The sequence below is a fragment of the Papio anubis genome, chromosome 4 (assembly GCF_008728515.1).
Source record: "Papio anubis isolate 15944 chromosome 4, Panubis1.0, whole genome shotgun sequence".
In the NCBI taxonomy this organism is placed as follows: domain Eukaryota; kingdom Metazoa; phylum Chordata; class Mammalia; order Primates; family Cercopithecidae; genus Papio; species Papio anubis.
The window spans coordinates 23,258,831-23,271,114 of record NC_044979.1 but is presented as its reverse complement, the minus strand read 5'-3'; positions in this window follow the sequence as shown (position 1 = coordinate 23,271,114).

Below are 12,284 nucleotides of genomic sequence, written 5' to 3'. Positions count from 1 at the left end.
TCAATAATTTTATTACTAAATGTGTGTGTGTGTGTGTGTGTGTGTACTGCACTATTGTTAATTTCCTGGTTTTGGTCACTGTCCTGTAGTTCTATAAGATGTTAGCATTAGGAGAAGTCGAGTGAAGGGTATATGGGAATTCTCTGTACTGTTTTTGCAACTTTCCAAAATACTAAAACTAGTTCAACATGAAGAGTTAAGAATGTACAGTATTCAAATTTTAACATTACAGTGTGGAAACTGATTTCTCAGCACTTTTAGATGCTATTTTTTTCTCTGCTCATCATACTACACAGTTCCACTATGAAATTAATGCTCACCTTGCCAGTAAAGTGTGCTAGCAAGAGTGATGTTGCCACAAAGTTATTAAGCTTGCCTTCCTCATTAGCAGAAACTGACTAAAGGAAAGGATGTCTTCTTCTTCAGGAAGATTTGGTCAAAGGCGGTGATGTAATTACATTAAAGCAGCACCCCAAATGAAAGCTTTGTTTGCTGCTTGAAAATTTGCTCTCTGAATAGTTTCAGAAGCAGATATAAGATTGCTGACCTGGTTATATTTTGTGTGAAGTATAATCTACACAGAGAAAGATGCACACATCAAATTTGTTCATACACCTATCGTGGATAATTTTAAAGTAAGCACTCTTGTAGTCATATAGGTCAAGAAGTATCAACATACACAATATTTTGGAATCCCTGCCCCATGGCTTCCGTGATCATAACTCCCACCTTCTTCTAGAAGTAAGCAACTTTCTCACTTTTTAATAATCCTGTGCTCACTCTTCTCTTTCATAATATCACTTATGTAGTTTTCTTTTCTTTTCTTTTTTTTTTTTTTTTTTTGAGACGGAGTCTCACTCTGTTGCCTGGGCTGCAGTGCAGTGGCCGGATCTCAGCTCACTGCAAGCTCCGCCTCCCGGGTTCACGCCATTTTCCTGTCTCAGCCTCCCGAGTAGCTGGGACTACAGGCGCCCACCACCTCGCCCGGCTAGTTTTTTGTAGTTTTTAGTAGAGACAGGGTTTCACCGTGTTAGCCAGGATGGTCTTGATCTCCTGACCTCGTAATCCGCCTGGCTCGGCCTCCCAAAGTGCTGGGATTACAGGCTTGAGCCACCGCGCCCGGCCATAGTTTTCTTTTACAGGTTTTTAAAATGAAATATTTACACGTATGGAATAAGACTCTATGTGTTCTTTTGCATCTTGCTTCTTTTTTCCCCCAACAGTATGCTGTGAGACTAGTCCATATTGTTGCATAGCCATCGTTCATTTCTTTTCATTGCTGTATCCCCTTCCCTTTTTTTAAAAAAAAAAATCAGTTTTAATTTTTATTTAGCAAATAATAATTGTATATATTTATGGAGTACATATTTATACACTGTGAAATCTTTAAATCAAGCTAATTAAATATCTATCACCTTACATACTTATCATTTCTTGGTGTAAGAATGTTTAGGATAGTCTGCTATAGCAATTTTGAAATATACAATACATTATTATTAACAATAGTCACTGTGCTGTGCAATAGACCACTAAAACATTCCTCCTGTCTAACTGAAACTTTGTCCCCTTTGATCAGCGTCTCTCCTATTCCCATCCACTCCACCTGGCCAGCCTCTGATAACCACCATTCTACTCTCTACCCCCAAGAGCACAGCGTTTTAAGATTCCACATAGAAGGGAGATCATCCATTCACTTTTTGATCCACTATAATCACACTTCTACCTTCCCTCTGGAGAAAGTGATCAGTGACCTCCACATTTCCAAATCTATGAATTGCTCCCAGTCTTTGTCCCCTTTGGCCTCCAGTGCATTTGACACAGTTAACCATGACATTTCTCTCACAGCTTCCATGCAACCATTTTTTTCCCGGTCCCTCCTTTCCCTCTGTTCCTTCTCAGTCTCACCAGTTGATGTTTTCCAAGATCCCACTTATGGCTCCTTTTTTCCTCCCTAAGTGATCTCAGTTCCATACTAGCCACATATTGACAACTCCTAAATTTTTATCTCTCTGTCCTTTTTCCTGAGCTCTAGTTGTGTGTGTGTGTGTGTGTGTGTGCGCGCGTGCACGCTTGTGTATACATACATGTATATTTTCACTGCATATTAGACCACACAAAGTCAAACTCATCATTCTCTCTCTTAAACCAACATGCAGGTAGTTGTCCAAGTCAAAGACCTCAGTCATCTCCATCGCTTTCTCTTCCTCCACCTTCTCATACAGATGTAAGTCCTGTCAATTATGGATCAGAAATGTCTCTTAAAATTTAAGTTACTCCTCTTGGGGAAAAAAAGAAAAAAAATTAAATCACTCTTTTCCTCTCTGTCCTCATGGTCATAATTCAGATTCAGGTACACTTTCTTACCAGGACTACTGCAGTAGCTTTGTTATTTTATTGTGGTAAAATAGATACAACATAAAATTTACTGTCTGGACCCTTTTTGAGTGTACAGTTCAGTGACGTTGAGTGTATTCACATTGTTGCTTGAATATCAGCACTATTCACCTCCAGAACTTTTCTATCACCGCAAACTGGAACTCTGTACCCACGAAACAGTAACTCCCTTTTCCCCTCCCTCCAGCTCCTGATAACCACTATTCTTCTTCTAGGAGTTTGACTACTCTCAGTACCTCATATTAGTGGAATCACACAATATTCGTCCTTTTGTGTCTGGCTTTTTCTCAATAGCTTTTAAACTGGGTTCATTACTTTGTGTGTGTGTGTGTGTGTTAATATTACACTAATCCAAACTCTCTCTCACACACGCACACACACACACAATTGTTTAGTGTTTATTGTTTTTTTTCTCCTCCAGTCGTTTTTGCTGTCTCCCCTGTTCCTGTCCACTCCACCTCACCAGTCTTTGGTAACAACGATTCTACTCTCTACTCCTAGAAGCTCAACATTTTTAGATGCCACATAGAAGTGAGACCATCCATTCATTTCTTGATATATTCATATTCATTTCTTGATATGCTATAATCATATTTCTGCCTTCCCCCTGGAAAAGGTGATCAGTGACCTCTAAATTTCCAACTCCATGAACTGTTTTCAGTCTTTGTCCTCCTTGACGTCCATGGCATTTGACATAATTGACCATGACACTCCTCTCTTAGCTTCTCTGCAACCATGGTACAATCCAAGGTAACTTTCAAAGATACGAGAAGGCCTAGTCTTCCATGTCAACCACAATACGAAGCCTACTTTCCTTAGCATGACAGTCAAGACCTTTAAAAGTCTGGCTCAAACCTATCTTTTCAGTACCTCTTGCTACTCCTCCAACAATAGCCCAATGACACCACCACCTGGTAAGCACTTTCATGCCTTTCTCACTGTCTTTGCACCTGTCACTTCCCTGGCTGGGAATGCCATATCCTCTCCATCCCCTCTGCCAACCCCACCCCAAATCTCTGGGCTTTACCCGGTAAACCCTGCTCATCCTTTATATTCCAGCTTCCATGTTCCTTCCCCTGTGAAGTTGGCCCCGACTCTTCACACTGAACTAATCCCTCCCTCCACATGTTACTACAACACTCTGCACATCTTGGCTTTATGTAGTTTTCATTATGTCTTATATTTCACAATTGAAAGCTTTAAGAAATACTCATGTCAGTCTCCCCTTCGAGTTTGTGATTTCCTTAGTCAGGAACATGTCTTTTCATTCTTGGCACTCTGGCTGTTGTGTACTCAATAACTGTATGTTTAATAAATAAATCAATAAAATATTCATCCATCTATACTGGGTTAAAATGCTGCCTTCTCTGGGGGCGTAAGGACATATCAAGTGTCCCTAAAAGGCTTCTTGAGCACGGGATGCCATAATATTAGATTGGTGCAAAAGTAATCATGGTACTTGCCATTGAAAGTAATGGCAAAATTACTACTTTTACTGCAACCTATATTTGAAGCTCTCTGCAAGACACACAGAGGCATCTTTGCCCAAAATGAAAAGTGGGGATAACAGTTGTTACAGAACATCTGGTTAAGATTAGTAGCTCTTGGCCAGGGCGTGACTCAAACCTGTAATCAGGGGCTGAGAGCAGGATCACCCCGAGGTCAGGTCGAGACCATCCCTGCGTAGAACCACGGTGGAAACCCCGTCTCTGCTAAAAAATACAAAACTAGCCGGGCTGACGTGGCGGGTGCCTGTAGTCCCAGCTACTGGGAGGCACAGGCGGGAGAATGCTGCTTGTAAACCTGGGAGGCCGGAGCTTGCAGTGAGCGAGATCCGGCCACTTGCATCCAGCCTGGTGACGGACTCCATCTCAAGAGTAGCTCTTTGGTATCGAGAGATAATCGGGGTAATTACTCCAAAGGGTTGTCATCTTGATAGTCTGAGCCAGTAGAAACAACGTGCCCACAGGAGGCTGTTCAGCATAATTCAAACCTGGAAGCCGCTTGAACTGAAGGTCTCTTGATGGGAAATTGTGGGTACTGCTCCCAGGAGGAGGGAAGTCCGGAGTGCAATGTGGCCTGGCGGGGTGGGGGCTGCCCAGATGCACCTCCATTGACACCAAAGAAATCCATGTGGCTAACAGCTTATGCCCAAATCCCCAGCCACCAGTGTAAAGTATGGCAGCACTTTTTCATGAGAAGAAAACATTTTGCAGCAAATTATTACAGCAATCATTCTTTGCATTTGTTTGCACTTCAGTTTTCAGAGCACTTTCATTTGCAATATGTCATTTAAGCCTTGCAGCCACGTGAGTATAACGATGTCGGTGCACAGATGAAGAAACAAAGGCCAGAAGTGGTGTTGTGGCCTTCCCAAGGCCGTAAGGTAAGTGGTAATACTTTTTGCAGTTTCATATTAGGGGTTTCTCAGCTAACGCCTGAGAATCCTGAGGTTATTTAGAGGTCTTCATTGTAAATTGATTACAGCAGGACTTGACATGACTTTATACTCACTTCCAAGATTATCTGGTGCCATTACTGATCAGTGAATTTGGAAGGACTTTTGGAGATCACCTAGTCCAACCTCTCAATAAAAGCAAGGAATTCCCTTTATCGATCCTTGGCTGTGTTGGGTCTTCCTTACATTGGGTTGCCCTTGCCCTTGAATTTCTCCTCATAACTCTTCATTGTTCTCAGTAGGACATGCAAATAATGTATAATTCCTCTTCTCAGCAAAACTTTCAAATATTTGTGAGTGGTTTCCTCTTTTCTGGCCTAAATGTTCCAGATCCCTCAAGCCATTGGACAGGCAAAATGCTGAACATGGATAATTTTATTTAAACCTCACCATAACTCTAAGATAATAGTACACATTTTATTAACCTGATTTGACATACAGGGAAAGGAGATTGAAGTTTAGAGATTTGTGTAACCTATCCGTTGTCACCCAGATGGCACATGGTAATGCTGGCAATTAAATGCAGGCAGTTTGAGTTTGTAACTCTAAACCATTATACTATAAACCCTTTTCTATTCTTTCTCTACACTCTCCCCCTACCTCCAGTTCAAGAAAAAAAAAAAAAAAAGTTTCACGTGCTAGATAGACAGAATGTAGGCTGGTATTTCTAAGAACAAAGTCTTTTTTTTTTTTTTTTTCCTAATGTTTTGTAGAGGTGAGGTCTCACTATGTTGCCCAGGCTACTCTCAAAATCCTGGCCTCAAGCTGGGATTATAGGCATGAGCCACTGCATTGGCTGCTAAGAACCAAGGCTTAATCCTCATCACCCACTCACTGTGACTGGCAGCAAGTCAAATCACACTATGCTACTTATTTTTCTCAGCGAGTACACTCATTCCATGGAGACACCTGAGTCATTGTCAGGGTATACTCATCACTTTTTGGACTAAATAGAACTCCTCATGACTAGCTACTAAAGCCATGAGCCCTGAGGCCCCTGATCAACTCACACACTTCATCTTATACCATTCTCCTCCTCGTTCATTGTGCACCAGGCAACAAGGGCTGCCTCCAGCTGGATATGCCCAGGTTCCCGCAATGGGGTCTCTTCACATGCTCACAAACACTGCTCTCCTGCTGGTGAAGTTGGCAGGGCTGGTTCCTTGTTCTTCTTCTTTTGATTGGCAAGTCACTTTCTCAGTGAGGCTTTCTCATCCATCCATCTGCCCACCCATCCATCTGATGTCTTTGCTGGGTAGACTGGAGTAAGCAAGTCAAACGCAGCCAGGCACAATTCCTCATGCCTATAATCTCAGCATGTTGGGAGGGCAAGGCAGGTGGATCCCTTGAGCCAGGAGTTCGAAACCAGCCTGAGCAACATGGTGAGACCCCGTCTATACAAAAAATACAAAAATTTTCTGGGGGTGGTGGTGTGCCAGGAGGCTGAGGTAGGAGAATCACCTGAGCCTGGGGAGGTTGAAGCTGCAGTAAGCCATGGTCATTCCACTGCACTCCAGCCTGGGTGACAGAGACACCATCTTGAAAACAGAAACAAAGTCCAACATGCTGTTTGCTCTCCAAGTGCGTTTACATTCTGATGCCCTGATGAAAAGCAGTTTCTCCATTGCACACCTATTGTATGTTATACTTTCCTTTCAAAGCATAATTTTTAATTATATCAATATTTTCATTTTATAATATATTAATACATTTGTATGGCTTAAAGAGATCAAACAGTTTCAGTCATGCAAGAAAGTTTCCTTAATGTCTCCTGGCCAGCCCCAACCGCACATCACTCCTCTTCATAGGGGTAATTGCTATCATGATTTTGGCATGAACTCTTCCAGGTCTTGTCTATGCATTGCCATTTACATAGGCACATACAAATATGTAGTTTTAGTTCCTGTGTATTTAATGTAGAAAATATTGCAGACTTTAAAGTATACTGTAAAAGTATATTTAGGCTGGGTGCAGTAGCTCATGCCTGTAATCCTAGCACTTTGGGAGGCCAAGGGGGGCGGATTGCCTGAGCTTAGACCAACCTGGGCAACATGGCGAAACCCCGTCTCTACTAAAAATACAAAAAAATTAACCGGGTGTGGTGGCGCATGCCTGTAATCACAGCTACTCAGGAGGCTGATGCATGAGAATTGCTTGAACCCAGGAGGTGGAGGTTGCAGTGAGCCGAGATCGCGCCACTGCACTCCAGTCTGGGTGGCAGAGCAAGACTCTGTCTCAAAAACAAACAAACAAACAAATAAACAAACAAAAAACCCGTATATTTACATATAGTTTTTTCATTGTGTGACTTGTAGATTTTGCACACAGAAATACATGTAATTATTCTTCTCATGGTGTTCTGTAGTATTGCCTACCAATGAACTGCTGAACATTCAGGCTATTTTGTATTTTTCTTCTTATAAACAATGCTATAATGAATGCTTTTATATATTCCTCTCTGTGTATGAGTTCAAGAAGGGTTGAAGTGAATGGGCAATTTCATATTGTCAGTTCATACCCCATAAAAGTATGTACCAATATATAATCATAGCAAAAGTACATAAGATACCCATTTTCTTATACCCTTAGGAATATTTTTTGTTTTTCTTAATCATAAGAACAAAACATTCTCAGTAATCATTGTCTATTAGTTGTCTTTGGCTTTTTGTATTTTTAAGAAAGATTGATTGGTAGGCATTTTTTATATATTTGGGATACTAATCCTCAGTCTATTACATGGGTTACAAATATTTTCTCCCAGTCCATTGTTGATCTAATTTTGCTTATGGCATTTTGTCTTACAGAAGTCTTAAATTTAGGGTAAGTTAGTCAATATTTTTTGGGGGGGTCTAGTATTTTGGATATTGCTTACACATACTTCTAAATATATTCTTCTGCATTTTCATATGTCTAGGTATATTCACTGGATTGTTTAATGATCATCTTCACCACCTAAGTCTGAGCTCTAAGAAAGAGAGAGTCATGACTGTTCTATGTCCCTAACGCATATCACAGTCTAGTACCTCCACACTCAAAAAATGGTTATTGAGCAGATGGGGAAAAAAAGAATGATGTGGGTATTATTAACAAGAAAATACAGGTATCCCTGGAAGAAACTCAATATGTGAATTAGGCGATTGTGAGTTTTATAAAATAATGCATTCTGTACACATTGTTAAATTTTACACTTAATTTTGAATTCTGGCTATTGGTAATTTATGCAGTAATCCCAAAATTATCATAAAATCTGAAATGTTTAAAGAAATTTTAGGGATCATAGAGGGGTCCAACTGTATGGCTGTGTGCTCTGACAATAGGTTGTGTACTTTCTCTGTGCCCAGCTGTGGGCACCAATCCAGTTCCAGGAGATTGACAGCATGATTGAAGAGCGCCCCCTACTGCTGGCCTTCTATGGGCCATGGTGAGCCCTTACCTTCATACTATGGGCCATGGTGAGCACTTTGATACCTTCGCCCCCTCCCAAAGCCTCAACCCCATGATTTTCCACCATTTCTATCGGTCAGAAGCTCCTGGTAATCTCCATGCCTCCTTTGTGTCTCTCTAAGATTGATTAACAGTCAAGGCCACATCGAATTATTCTGATTGGATCTGTACATTGTAACCTCAACTGGGCCCTTGCTGCTTGTTTACTACTCTTTTAATGCTTCTTTTACCTTCCTGTTACATTCTCCAAAGTATTGCACATTTTCTATGTTCTCAAGCTCCAAATTCCTGTTCCACCTTCTGCTACCTCATTATGCTGAGCCAAGGGGTTCCCTTAATATTCCTTTCTTTACCTTAAAACCCTCTCTATTTTCTTTGCTGTTACTTTGGAGGGAAGCATCCATGCATGTTCCTGATTCCCTTCAACTCAGCTTTCTTGTTCAAATTTACTTTTTCAAATAATTTTGTCTCCTCTAAAAGGCTTATGATTTCTTTGAGGAAGAAAAAAACTTTCCTTTACTTGAAACTGTGTTATCATTATCCCTTTATCAAACTTCTTCAGAGTATACTATCTCCAGTTCTTTAACTCCTAGTCATTCTCCATTCTTCAACATACTGCAGTTGGGTTCCAGTACCTCCACTGGATTAAAACCAGTGACTTAAAGTTCATGACTGATCTCCTGCCAATAAAACTTAATTGCACCCCACCACCCAAAACTGCTTTCCTTCTGTCATTCATTCGAACTGAACGTTGGGAACTGTGCTAAACCCTGTGTATAAACAGATGAAAAGAAGCGTCCCTTCTTCAAGGAGGTTGCAGCATAATGAAGGCATGTATAAGACACAAAGGCAGGGAGAGCCACCTAAATCTGCCTAGAGGTGTGAGAAAAAGCTGCAAGAAGCAGATTGCCAGGGTGAGGATAGGAAAAATATATACATTCTAGGCTGAGAAAACAGATATGCACAGAAAAGAGACACAGTCGCATGAAATAAAGAATATTCTCCTGTTAGGGGAGAGGGCTCCAGGTCCCACACCAGCCAAACTTCAATTTCATTATGAAAGTATTGAGGGAGAGATGTTTTTGGAGAGTTTTGACAAGGAGGTGACATGGCCTTGTGAGATGCTCTAAACCACAGGGGCTAGCTTTTCTGTTGACATCAGCCCCACCCCTGCTACTCTCTCCTGCATCACAGTTCCGATTCCTTCCAATAGGATCCCAGGTTAGACCCTACTAATGGGAGGTACTTAGGGCAATTTGAAAGATGTAAGAGAAAAAGCCATCATTCTACAGGTGTCATCTCTGGGCAGGCAGGTGGCCCCTGGCAAATGGGGCACTGGGTAGCCACTTCCCAGAGTCTTCCTGGGAATTACCGACTTGGTGCTGCAGGCAGCTGAGGGCTTTTTGGTGGAGGCTTTTTCTATGACTCCTGTACTTCTGGAGCTCCTGAAAGCCAGCAGAGGTCTTCCTGACCTTCTTCTCCAAGCCCTTCCAGTGGTTATGAAATCCCTGGCTTCCTGATGAAACCCTGACTGACATAGCACGAAATTTCCAGTAATTCTTGCCTAGAAACTGTTCTACACCAACACCATACACTCAGATCTCCTTCATTTTAGACTTCTAGCATCTGTTTTTCCCAAGGCTCCCATCTCACCTCTCTCCCTATAAAGATGACTCCAACACTGTGTTTCTCCTCTGTACCCCCACAAATTTCCAAGTATTTCTTGGACACCACCAGCTGGATGACCTGCTGGAACCTCAAGTCAACAAATTCATCTTTTTGCACTTGTTCCTTTTCATGAGTCCACATTTGTTTTCAACATGACACAATTATTCCAGTCATCTGGCTCAAAACTTGCAATATTTCAATATGCAATATTGAAATATGCAACTATTTCAGTAATTCCAGGCAAGAATTACTGAAATATTTATTGAGAGCCTACTATGTGCCAGCTAGGTTCGGAGAATGTAATGTTTAGCAAGCTAGCTGTGCTATCTGCTCTCAAAAAGCTTACAGTCTAGTGGAGGATCTAAGAAATCTAAGATGGCTGTGAAATTGTTTTTCTTTCATCCTTTAACTATGGCCAGTAACTTGCAAAAATCTCTAGCACTTCTGAAATCTCTCTTGAATTCTTTCTCCTTGTTTCCATTCCCAATCCCTTTATCAGCCCAAAACCTTCACCTGAACTATTCTTCTAGCTTACCAGACTTTATTGCATCATGCACATTTTAAAAATAATTTGATAAAACACTAATGCACATACCATTTTTGCATACAATTTCTAGGGTCACTGATAGTCCTTTTGTGGCCAAACCTTAGATTTCTTTGGGTCCTTTAATTGACGCAAAGAACCCTACCCCAGTGGCTCTCTCATCTTCATCATTTCCACTTAGGACTTAAAGCAAAATCCTATCATACCTTTCTCCTACTTAGAACTTGTCATTTGAAACAAAAGCAGTGCCCAGCTCACCCTTCCAGCCTTATTTCTCACAAGTCCCCTACAGGAACCCCAAGTTGCAAGCCCTAAACATGCCCCAGGCAGGCTCATGTTGATGTCTTTGTTTGTTCAGTGTTCCCTCCAACCCAAGTCTCAAGTTTGTCCAAAGCTCTTTCTTTGAGCGACCTTGGCACTTCCCACTTCTCACACTCACTTTCAGTTTTAGAGCTGACTATTCAAATCTTTTCAGTTAGAGAGCAGGGATCATTTTACTTTTGTACCCCTGGAAGCACCTGGCATGATGCTAAGCCTAAAGGTGTTTTCAAAAATTATTAAAACTAAATTGAACCCAAATCTCTCTTCCACGTCTTAGTCCAAGCTGCATCCTTCATCCTATTTCCTCTTCTACATAACTGTCTTTCAAACATTGGAAGACAAGTACCTCATCCCTGTTCCTTATCTGCATAAAATCCAGAAGACACTGGCTAACTTGGTAGTTCAACTGAATGTAAATACAACTCAATATGAGCACAAAATAATCAAGACGTCCCTAAGGGACTTCCCAACTAAACTTTGACTCATACCTTATGATCTGGGATGAACAAATACAGAAACTCTCCACACCCTTTCACCCACCACTACGTAGCTAATATAAGGGAGGGACAAATAATACCTCATCTTGGTAATTCCATAAACAAGAAAGCTAGAAAAGCACTTGCAACTTTGAAACAGAAAGGAAGGACGACCAAAGTCATGCAAATGTAGGTGAGGATGGGTAACAAGTAGTTCTAGCTCTGCTATAAAACCTGTGAACCAGGACAAAACCTCAACGTCTCTGAGCCTATTTCCCTACTTCTCCCACATGATGGGATCTGATAAGAGCACTGGAATTCATTATATGAAACCAACAACATTAAAATGTGCCTCTGGACTCGATGTCATATGCCAGGCATTTTATTAACAGTACTTTAGCTTTGCAAATACTAAAGCTGAAAGTAAGAAAGCCACAGATGATTGTTTCCCTTTAAATGCTCTTGAGTTATTTATTAGAGTTTTTAAATCATTCAGACCACCAAAAATATCTATTTGGCCTATTCATTTTTATTGATCTTGTACACTTACTTCCTTCACCCATGAAAGGAAGCCATGGAAGGAGGTCCAATGACTACACCCACTAACACCTGCCATACCCTCAGTTTCCCTCAGAGATGGACCAAATGCAGAATATATTCTTGAGAATGGCCAAGGTGTACCATGAACATTTGGGCCAATATGCATGTTCTTTCCCAAATCATCTGGGTTATCACCAATGCAAATAATTATTTTATCCTTAAAGGAATTTATTAAATAATTTACTCATTTTCCTTAAATCAATATGTTCAGAAACAACTTTTAAAATGTATTTTCAGGCCAGGCATGATGGCTCACACCTAGCACTTTGGGAAGCTGAGAAGAGCAGATCACCTGAGGTCAGGAGTTCGAGACCAGCCTGGCCAACATGGTGAAACCCTGTATCTACTAAAAATACAAAAACCAGCTGGGACTGGTGGT